Source organism: Leucopleurus acutus, assembly GCF_964270905.1.
Source record: "Leucopleurus acutus genome assembly, chromosome: 2".
Lineage (NCBI taxonomy): Eukaryota > Metazoa > Chordata > Mammalia > Artiodactyla > Delphinidae > Leucopleurus > Leucopleurus acutus.
The window spans coordinates 26,904,215-26,914,959 of NC_139143.1; positions in this window are offsets into that span (position 1 = coordinate 26,904,215).

A 10,745-nucleotide genomic window follows, 5' to 3' on the forward strand; every position below is an offset into this window, starting at 1 on the left:
GTATGTGAGGAATTATTTCCCGTCCTAACATGGTTTAGATTTCTTCTGATCTTGAAGGAAAAAACCCCCGTAATGTCCAGATTAAGTAGATCCAGCCGGACTGTGGCCTGGGATGAATAAAAGAGCTCTGACTAGCAGGACTCTGGTTTACCACTGACCAGAGGACCCAGGGCCTGGCCCGTCTGCACAGTCTGCCATGGTGGTCTTGGGAGCCTGAAGGAAGGAGCTGGTGAAGGAAAGAGAGGCCTGTCCCCCCACCCATCAGTGCCTCCTTGGAGAAGGACGTCAGCCTCCTAAGGAGCTCTGAACTCTGAGTTCTGGGTGGTGGCTGCCAGCAGAGAGGGCAGCTCACTGTGGGACTGGGAACCAAGGGGGAAGATCCATGATGCTGGGGGTTCTTCTTAGAGAAGATATTGTCGAACCCAAGTTTGTGTGCCTGACGCACAGTGAGGCCAAACAAACTAAAACTTCGGGGTACAGAGCAGAGAAAGTTTTATTTCAGGGCCAAGCAAGGACAATGGATGGTTCATGCTCAAAAGACCTGAACACCCCAGTGGTTTTTGGGAAAGAGTTTTTTTTTTTTTTTTTTTGTGGTACGTGGGCCTCTCACTGTTGTGGCCTCTCCCGTTGCGGAGCACAGGCTCCGGACGCGCAGGCTCAGCGGCCATGGCTCACGGGCCCAGCCGCTCCGCGCATGTGGGACCTTCCCGGACCGGGGCACGAACCCGTGTCCCCTGCATCGGCAGGCGGACTCTCAAGCACTGCGCCACGAGGGAAGCCCAGGGAAAGAGTTTTTAAAGGCAAAATTTGGGGTGAGGGCTGCAGGGTGTGTGACTTTCTTCTGATTGGTCGGTGGTGAGGTAACAGGGTGAGGTTCCAGGAATCTTGTGCTCAGCCTGAAGTTACCATCCTCCAGCTGGATGGCGGACTTAGTTCCTGTAGAACTCAAAGATATATTGTCATGTCTTGAGGAGGAACTAGGACTCTGCTTTATTGCTGCACTGTTGTTTTTTGACTGCCTTTCCTTTGTTTCTGCATTCCCTCATTTCCCTAATTAATAACTGTTTGAATCTGCCCTTTGGAACTCAGAGAAGGTCTAGGAGGCCAAAGCATTTTTTCCTGCAAACAAGAAACATGGTAAGACTTTTGTATCCAGGAGAGCCCCACAGGGTCCTATTGGATTTCAGAGAGTGTTCAAGAGAGATCTTAAAATGCTTTACCCTCTGAAAGGGAAGGGGAGAGAGGCTGTGTATTTGGGTTACCACTGAGGAGTCCAAGAGGAGGAGCGTCAGCTCACTAATAGGCCAACCTGCTCAGAGTTCCAGAGCCTTCGCTCTGCCAAGGGATGTATAGAGGGCCAGGTTTAGGCATGTGAGGCAGCCGTTTCCCGCCAAGGGAGAGAGGTAAGATTTAAGATGCCTCCCCAGTCCCCAATCTGATTTATATGGGTACAGGTAGACTTTATTTACATTTATATAACACCATATTCCTGACAACCACTATGTGACTTGAATCATTTAAAAAATACTTTTAATTGTGGTAAAATGCACATAAATTTTATCATCTTTTTTTTTAAATTAATTAATTAATTTATTTATTTTTGGCTGTGTTGGGTCTTCGTTTGCGGGGGCCACTCTTCATCGCAGTGCGCGGGCCTCTCACTGTCGCGGCCTCTCGTTGCGGAGAACAAGCTCCAGAGGCGCAGGCTCAGTAGTTGTGGCACACGGGCCTAGTTGCTCTGCGGCATGTGGGATCCTCCCAGACCAGGGCTCGAACCCGTGTCCCCTGCATTAGGCAGGCAGATTCTCAACCACTGTGACACCAGGGAAGCCCAAAATTTATTGTCTTGAGGCAGGAGATAGATGGGCCTCGGGCTGAGCAGCTGGAGTTTGCCCCCTGTGGACAGATACTCTAAGATGAAGGATGAGCTGAGCCCTGACCAGATAAAAGATAAAGAGACCACATATTTCTAATTTTCGAGGTCAAGGAGACCTTCCCAACTACACATGCACAGAAAGGCTCCTCAGGGGTCAAAAGGGGAGGGGGCGCCACCCGTAGGAGGTGATGTCAACCTACCCATAGGCCTCTTCACTAGAATCCATCTTGGCTAAGTGTGTGCGTACAGGGGAGGACCCCGAGATAAACCAATACGGACCCAGTGCCAGGTAAGCAAGATGATTGGCCAGAGGAAACCTGGAAGAGATGCCCCATATAAGTGATTCAAACTACCACAAGGGCACGACTCTCTCTCTGAATCTGCCCATGTGAATCTATTCACACATACCCACTTTCCACCTAATAAACACTTTACTTGTTTCACTGCTTTCCATCTCTTCGTGGGAATTCATTTCTACAAAGCCGACAGGCCAGGGCCTTGTCACCGGTCCTCGTGGTCTAGTGGCTAGGATTCAGCGCTCTCACTGCTACAGCCTGACTTCAATCTCTGGCCAGGGAACTGAAATCCTGCTTCAAGCCGCTATAGGCTGAGGCCACCCGAGATCAATGTTAACCATCTTTAAGTGGTATTAAGCACATTCACATTATTGCATAACCACCATCCCCATCCACCTCTAGAATCCTTTTCATCTTGCAAAACTGAAACTCTGTACCCATTAAACAACAACTTTCCATTCTCCCCTTGAAACCTAGCAGGATCCTGCAGGGCCTTTCCAGGTACAAAAGCTCCTCCATATCTCCCGTTTCTTGTTTGTAGAAAAAAGGCTTTAGTCTCCTAGGCCTTCCCTGAGGTCCAAAAAGCAGGCACAAGCAGTTTCTAATTGGGGACTGAGGGAACGCAGAAACAAAGGAAAAGCAGTTAAGCAAGAAAAGTAATAACAATAGTTCAGTGACAACACAGAGTCCTAGTTCCTACAGAACAATCTGACATATCTGCAGGGTTGTTCTGTAGGAACTAAGACCCCACCCAGCTGGAGGATGGTGACTACACGCTGAGTACAAGCACTAGATCCCAGACTGGTTGAAACCAGAAGGCTGATGATTAAGATTCCTGAAACATCATCCTGTTACCTCACCACCCATCAATCAAAAGAAAGTCATGCACCCTGCAGCCCTTACCACAAGTGCTGCCTTTAAAAACCCTTCCCTGAAGGCCACTCAGGAGTTCAGGTCTTTTGAGCACGAGCTGCTCATTCTCCTTGCTTGGTGTCTGCAATAAACACTGTACTTTCCTTCACCAAAACCCGGTGTCAGTAAACTGACTTTGCTGCATGGTAGGCGAGCAGACCAAAGTTCAGTTCAGTTACATCCTCCCTCCAAAGCCCCTGCGACCATGGTTCTACTTTCTTCTTCTATGCATTTGACTCTTCCAGGTATATCATAAAAAAGGAATCACACAGTATTTGTCCTTTTGCACTTGGCTTATTTCACTTAGCATAAAATCCTTTAGGTTCATTCATGTTGTAGCATATATCAGAATTTCCTTCCTTTCTAAGGCTGCATAATATTCCATTGTATATACATACCACATTTTGCTTATCTGTCATGGACGCTTGGGTTTCTTCCCCTTTGGCTATTATGAATAATGCTGCTATGCACATGGGTGTACAAATACCTCTTCAAGACCCTGCTTTCAATTTTTTGAGTACATACCCAGAAGTGAAATTACTGGATCATATGGTAGCTCTACTTTTAATTTTTTGAGGAACCACCATAGTTTTCCATAGTGACTGAACTGTTTTACATTCCCACCAACAGCCCAAGTGCTCCAGTTTCTTGAATTCCTCACCACTTGTTATTGAAACAGCACAGAAAACATTGACCAGCTTAAACTGGTTTTGCTTCCTTAAAACAGGTTGTGGATTAACCAAACCTGTAGCTATTTTACAGAGATAACACAGCCCAAGAGCAAGAGGGGGACCCATGTTTCTAGGATGACCCCTGAACCAAGAATCTTCGATCTGTGGAACTCAAAGAATAGAACTGTTGCCCCCAGAGCCACAGGCTAGAAGACTTTCAATAAGGAAAATCCAGCTTCCAAGCAGCCTGAGTATCTTGGTTACCACATATATGGACTGGTTAGCGACTAGTCAATCAGCTTCTGCCCCTAACCCCTTAAATTTCACCCCAATCCTGGATTAGGGAGACAGATTTGAGCCTTGTTTCCTGTCTCCTTGCCAGTCATTCTCACAATAAAGCTTTTTCTTTTCTCAAAATCTGGTGCCACAGTATTGGCTTCAATGTATGAGGGTCAGCAAGCCCTTACTCGGTAACATTTTCTGTTTGCTTGTTTGTTTATATTTTTGATAGTAGCTATCCTAATGGGTGTGAGGTAGAATCTTATTGTGGTTTTGATTTGCATTTCTCTAGTGATTGGTGACGTTGAGCATCTTTTCATGTGCTTATTGTTTATTTGCATATCTTTTTTGAAGAAATATCTATTCTAGTCCTTTGCCCACTTTTTCACTGAACTTCTTTCCCTCAAGTTATAGGAGTTCTTTATATATATATATATATATATATATATATATATATATATATATATATATATATATATAAAATATATAATTTGACAATATTTTCTCCCATTCTGTAGGCTGCCTTTTGACTCTGTTGATTTGTGTCCTTTGATGCACAGAAGTTTTAAATTTTGGTGTAGTCCAATTTATTTTTTTCTTTTGTTGCCTGTGCTTTTGGTGTCATATCCAAGAAATCATTGCCAAACCCAATGTTTTCTCCTAAGAGTCTTATAGTTTTAGGTCATATGTTTAGGTCTTTGATCTGTTTTAAGTTCATTTTTGTATATAGTAAGAATGGCAAAAGCTCTCCATTCAAACCCCTGTCCTAGGAGACTTGACCAGACTTGAACGTGACTTCTAACCACCTAAAGCTACTTCCCTGGGACACCCAGCCCCCTTTTGAGTTCCTGTCTGGAAAAGCTCAGGGCTATCAAAATAGTTTACTGTTTGTTCTAGCCAACACCTGAAGATAGGTCCTTGACCTCCTCTCCTTAGAGCATTTACTAAAAGAAGTTTATAATTGTGACTGTTCCTCTGTTTCTTTGAGATGTATAACTATCTCCTGCAACTGAGGAGCATCTTTCTCAGGGACCTGAGAGCCATTCCTTTGAAATGTAATCATCAGGAAGGGTAGGGCTCTGTCTCCCAGTCCCTTCTAAGTTCAGTAATTGCCAGTTAGCAGACACAGCTGCTCAAGTCACACTGACCAATCACAATCACACTGATGAACCCTTTGTCATTTGGCACTTGTGCCTCCAACTGCCGCCACTGCCGCCTCTGCCGCCAGTCTCCCTTTAAAATGCCCAGTCACCTCTGTCAATTCAGAATAGAGCTCAGCTCTTTCCCTTATTTTCAGTAGTAACTGAATAAATGTTTTCGTTGCTTTAACTCTTGTCTGGATGTGTTTATCGTTGACAATGGCATAAAGTAAGGGTCCAACTTCATTCTATTCTGTGTAAGGATATCCAATTTCCCCAGCACCAGTTGTTGACTGAATCATCTTAAAAGAGCAGAGAACTTGTCATTCAAAGGACTCTTAGGTAAACATTTTTGCAAACTGAGGAATTCTTTTGTGTGGCAAACACTTCCCTAAATTTTAAAAAGAACGCACATCTTCATATACTAGATTTTTGAATAATGCTGTATTTCTACATAGGGGTAGATTACAAAATGCCTTCCCGTGTAATGTCTCATTTGGCCCTGCTAAGAATCCTGGGATCAGTAAGTAATGCAGGCCTGGAACGCCATCCCCTGCCGCCAGCCTCATTGCCCCCTTGCGGCAAGAGCCCTCCAAGGCTGGATGGAGCTGCTTATGGTCTCGTTTTTCTTGTTTTAAGGCAGATCTATGGACCCCAGAAAGCGATATGAAACTGGAAACCACAAGCAGGGATTTCATTAGGTCAAAACTAATGGTTTAATTCTATTATACCTTCAGTTAGAAAAGGGTTAAAAAGAAGCCATTGCTGCAAGCTGTATACCTGGAAAGGGCAGTCAGATTTATACACTACTCTGTTTTTCTATTAGAGCCCCAGACTATTACTCCTAGTCTCTGTGTTCACCCGAAGAGGATCTGGGGGGTGGGAGGAGGTATGGTAGAATGCAAGACCTGCTCTTCGTCTTGGAAAAGAAGTCCATACTTGTAGGTCAGGATGCTTATCTCCATATTCAAAACAGAAGCCGGTCAGCAGCACTGTGACAGTGGGAGACACGGTCTTGCTTAATTCTGGCGCTGTCAGCTGATGGAATAAGCATCCAGCTGGGTACGTTGTCCTTGACAGTTGCCCTCATCTCTTATGCGTATGTGCTTGCGGCTGCTCAGTATTCGTTTCTCACGCTGCTTGGTAAGAACACCCCCTCCCCCCAGTCTCAGCCATCAGGTTTGCTAAAGATCAACCGACCCTACTCCCAAGTCCAGAGGTGGGTTCTGATTGGCTTTACCAGTGGCTCTCAATCCTGATTCACCTGAGGAGTTAAAAAGCGCTGGACTCCACCCCCAGAGTCTGGTTTAATTGTTATGGGTTGGGCCTGGGATTTGTTTTTTAATAGACTTTACTTTTCAGAGCAGTTTTAGGTTCACAGCAAAATTGAGCAGAAAGTACAGAGTTCCTATATAGCCCTTCTCTGCTCGCGCTCATGCATAGCCTCCCCGGTATTCACATCTCCTCCCAGAGTGGACTATTTGTTACAACTGCTGACCCTACATTCATACATCATTATTACCCAGAGCCTATGCTTTACATTGCTAGCGTGCACCCCAGTAGTGAGGCCAAACAAACTGAAACATTGGAGTTTGGAGGAGAGAAAGGTTTATTGCAGGGCCATGCAAGGAGACAGGTGGCTCATGCCTTCCCCAAAACCCCAAACTCCCTGAAAGTTTTCAGCAAAACATTGTTAAAGGCCAGATGAGGGAAGGAGGTCACAGGGTATGTGATCATAATACACTCATGCATAACTCTCTGATTGGTTGATGGTGAGGTAACAGGGTGGTGTCACAGGGGTTAACATTATCAATCCTTAGGCTCCAGGAGGCCGGGGCGGGGTGTGTGTGTGTGCGCTCATGGTCATCAAGTAGTTAGCATCTTCCATTTGGTGGGGATTGGCGGGGCGGGGGGGGGGGGGGGGGGGTGGTTTGCATCTGTAAAACAACTCAGGAAATGTGCATACTTCAGAGAGGAGCTAAAGCAGAGCATATGGGGAAGGGCCTGTCCCGGGAAGGCCCCAAAGGGTTCTGCTTGATGACAACATTAGGGTTCACTCTTGGTGTTGTAGTTCTGTGGGTTTTGACAAATGTATAATGGCATGTATCAGCCATTATAGTATCACACAGAGTAGTTTCACTGCCCTAAAAACCCCCTGTGCGGGGAGAGGGATAAATTGGGAGACTGGGATTGACATATACACACTACTATATATAAAATAGATAACTAATAAGGACCTACTGTATTGTACAGGGAACTCTACTCTGTAATGACCTACGTGGGGAAAAGGATCTAAAAAAGAGTGGATATGTGTATATGTATAACTGATTCACTTTGCTGTACAGTAGAAACTAACACAACATTGCAAATCAACTAGACTCCAATAAAAATAAAAACCTTCTGTGCTTTGTCTATTCATCCCTTCCTGCCCCACCCCCGCCATAATAAACTCCTGACAACCATTGATCTTTTTACTGTCTCTATAGTTTTATCTTTTCCACAATGTCATATTATTGGAATCATACAGTATATAGTCTTTTGAGATTGGCTTCTTTCATTTAGTAATATGCATTTTTTTTAATTTTATTTTTTTGTGTTTTTTTGTGGTACGCGGGCCTCTCACTGTTGTGGCCTCTCCCATTGCGGAGCACAGGCTCCGGATGCGCAGGCCCAGCGGCCGTGGCTCACGGGCCCAGCTGCTCCGTGGCATGTGGGATCTTCCTGGACTGGGGCACGAACCCGTGTCCCCTGCATCGGCAGGCGGACTCTCAACCACTGTGCCACCAGGGAAGCCCAGGAATATGCATTTTAAAAATTGCTCTGGTTAGTTCTAATATGTACCCCTGTTTGAGATCTTGTCTTAAACCAGTCAACCATTTCCGTTTTGTGGTTGTGGTGTTTGGGTCAGGGATGGGCAAGTTTCCCAAGTGGGTCTAGTCACAGCAGACTTTGGTACACAGGCTCTTTTCTGCTGGCCCCAAATGAGGATGCCTATAGCCCACCCCTGCTGCAGCCATAGTGGCACCTTGAGGAAAGGGCCTGCCTGAGACTGGAGCCAGTACTGAGGAGGTGGAGCTGAGAAATGGGGAGAAACTGGGTCCTGAAACATCATATGAGCTTAGCTAAGAAGGTAGGATAAAGCTGCTCCCAAAGCCAGATTGACCCCTGGGCTTTTTGGATGGATGGCTTAGGATGCTATTGGCTTCGACAATAGAAACTCAATTCAAAGTGGCTTACAATTGAACCATTTAAATTATTTCCCGAGTGGTTGTACCATATTACATTCCCAAGAGGAATGTATATGTGACCGGGTTTCTGCATTCTCACAAGCATTTTTTGTTATTACTATTTTTCATCTTAGTCTTTTTGATAGGTGTATAGCCATATGACACAACAATTACAGTTTTGGGCATGTATCCCAGAGAAATGAAGACTTATTTTCAAACAGAAAATTTGACACAATTGTTTATGGAAACTTTATTCATAACTATCAAACGCTGGAAAGTATCCAAATGTCATTCAATGGGTGAATGGATGCACAAAGTGTTGTACGTCCATACCATGCTATACTACTCAGCAATAAAAATGAATGAACAATTGATACATGAGACAACTTGATTGAGCCTTTAAGGAATTAGGTTGAAGGAAAAAAGGTCAATCTCAGAAGGATACTTACTCTATGATTCCACTTCTATAGCATTCTTTAAATGAAAAACTGTAAACATGGTAAACAGATTAGTGGTTGCCTGGGATTAGTGAGGAGGGCATGAGGGCAGCTATAAAAGGGTAGCACAAGGAAGTCCTGTAGTGATGGTATCATTGAGTATTTTGATTTGGTGGTGGATACTCAAAGCTACATGTGTGATAAAATTGTACAGGTCTACACACACAGAGAGACACATGAGTACAATGGTGAAAAAAATAAGTTTTATGTACCGTACTAATGTAAGTTTCTTAGTTTTGATATTATAGTACAGTTACATATAACATTAATAGTGGTGGAGGATGGGGAAATGGTCACGGGTCTATTACTTTGTATCTTTCTGTGAATTTTTTAAAATAAAATGTTATATGTGAAAAAACAAAACAAAACAAAAAAACAAAGTGGCTTACAAATAAGGACATTATCTCACGTTATAAGAAACCCACAGGGAGACCGGTTCCAGGTTGGGTGATCAGCAGCTCACTAAAGCATAGAAGACCCAAGTTTTTCCATCTTAGCTATGTTCTGCCTTCTTTGCTGTAGTGCCTCTCTATCTTTTTAATTTATTTATTTATTTATTTATTTTTGGCTGCATTGGGTCTTTGTTGCTGTGCACGGACTTTCTCTAGTTGCGCCGAGCAGGGGCTACTCTTCGTTGCAGTGCGCGGGCTTCTCATTGCGGTGGCTTCTCTTGTTGGGTAGCACGGGCTCTAGGTGTGCAGGCTTCAGTAGCTGTGGCATGCGGGCTTCAGCAGTTGTGGCTCACGGGCTCTAGAGCGCAGGCTCAGTAGTTGTGGCGCATGGGCTTAGTTGCTCTGCGGCATGTGGGATCTTCCCGGACCAGGGCTTGAACCCATGTCCCCTGCACTGGCAGGCGGATTCTTAACCACTGCGCCACCTTGGAAACCCCCTCTCTATCTTTAGGCTATTAGACGCAATATGGCAGTTCCCATGTATCTTTTAAATATGAGGGCATCCAAAAGAAAAGGAGGACTCTATTTTCCAATCTTCTTCATGAGAGGGAGGAAGACTTTCTCAGAGTCCCCCAGCAGACTTCACTTCTGTCTCAATGGCCAGAAGGGGAATGGGGTACCATTAATGGGTAAGACTATCACGATTTACCCTTGGCCCAGGGAATAAGGTCAACATTTCAGGGAGTTGAATATCTAAATAAAATGTGGGTTTTAGAGAGCCCTGATTCTCTAAAGAGAGAATTTTGGAGAAGAAGGGAAGATAAATGAAAGATAAGTAGAGTGATCTGTATTGCTTTATTGCCATTCAAGCCAAAAATTTTTGCAGACGGCCTGACAGAGGGGTTGGGGACAGACCCAGTAAGCACTGTGCGAGGACAGATGATGATAGTCCCATAAGGTCAGAATGATGCAGCTTTCAAGTCCAGCAGATCCTTGGTCCACCCCTAAGGCTCTGTTAGCAATAGGCTGCTCGCGAACTGGCATCTCGCTGATGAAGCGGTTGATCATGGATGGTGTGGAGTCTCCTGACTGACTTCCATCCTTTGGCAATGCAGTGCAGTGGGCACCTACAGTGTGGGAAATGGTAGTCTCTCTCTCTGCCAGGCTGTACCAGGTGGCCTTAGGGAAGACTGTCAGCATCAGTGAAATTGCAAGCGAGCGATGGAGAGAGCCAAGCGACAGAGCTGGAGGATGGGCAGCACATGGGAAATGGGAGAGCTGGTCATGGTGGGCTTGCATACATTCTCAGCTTGCCTCTTACCAGCTGTTTGACCGTGGGAAAGTCGTTCAATCTTCCTGGGTCCCAATTTTCCATCTCTAAAATGTGGATAGTGACATCCATACAGCCTAGATGAGGACTACATGAAGAAATGTACAAGAGAGGGCCTGGCACATA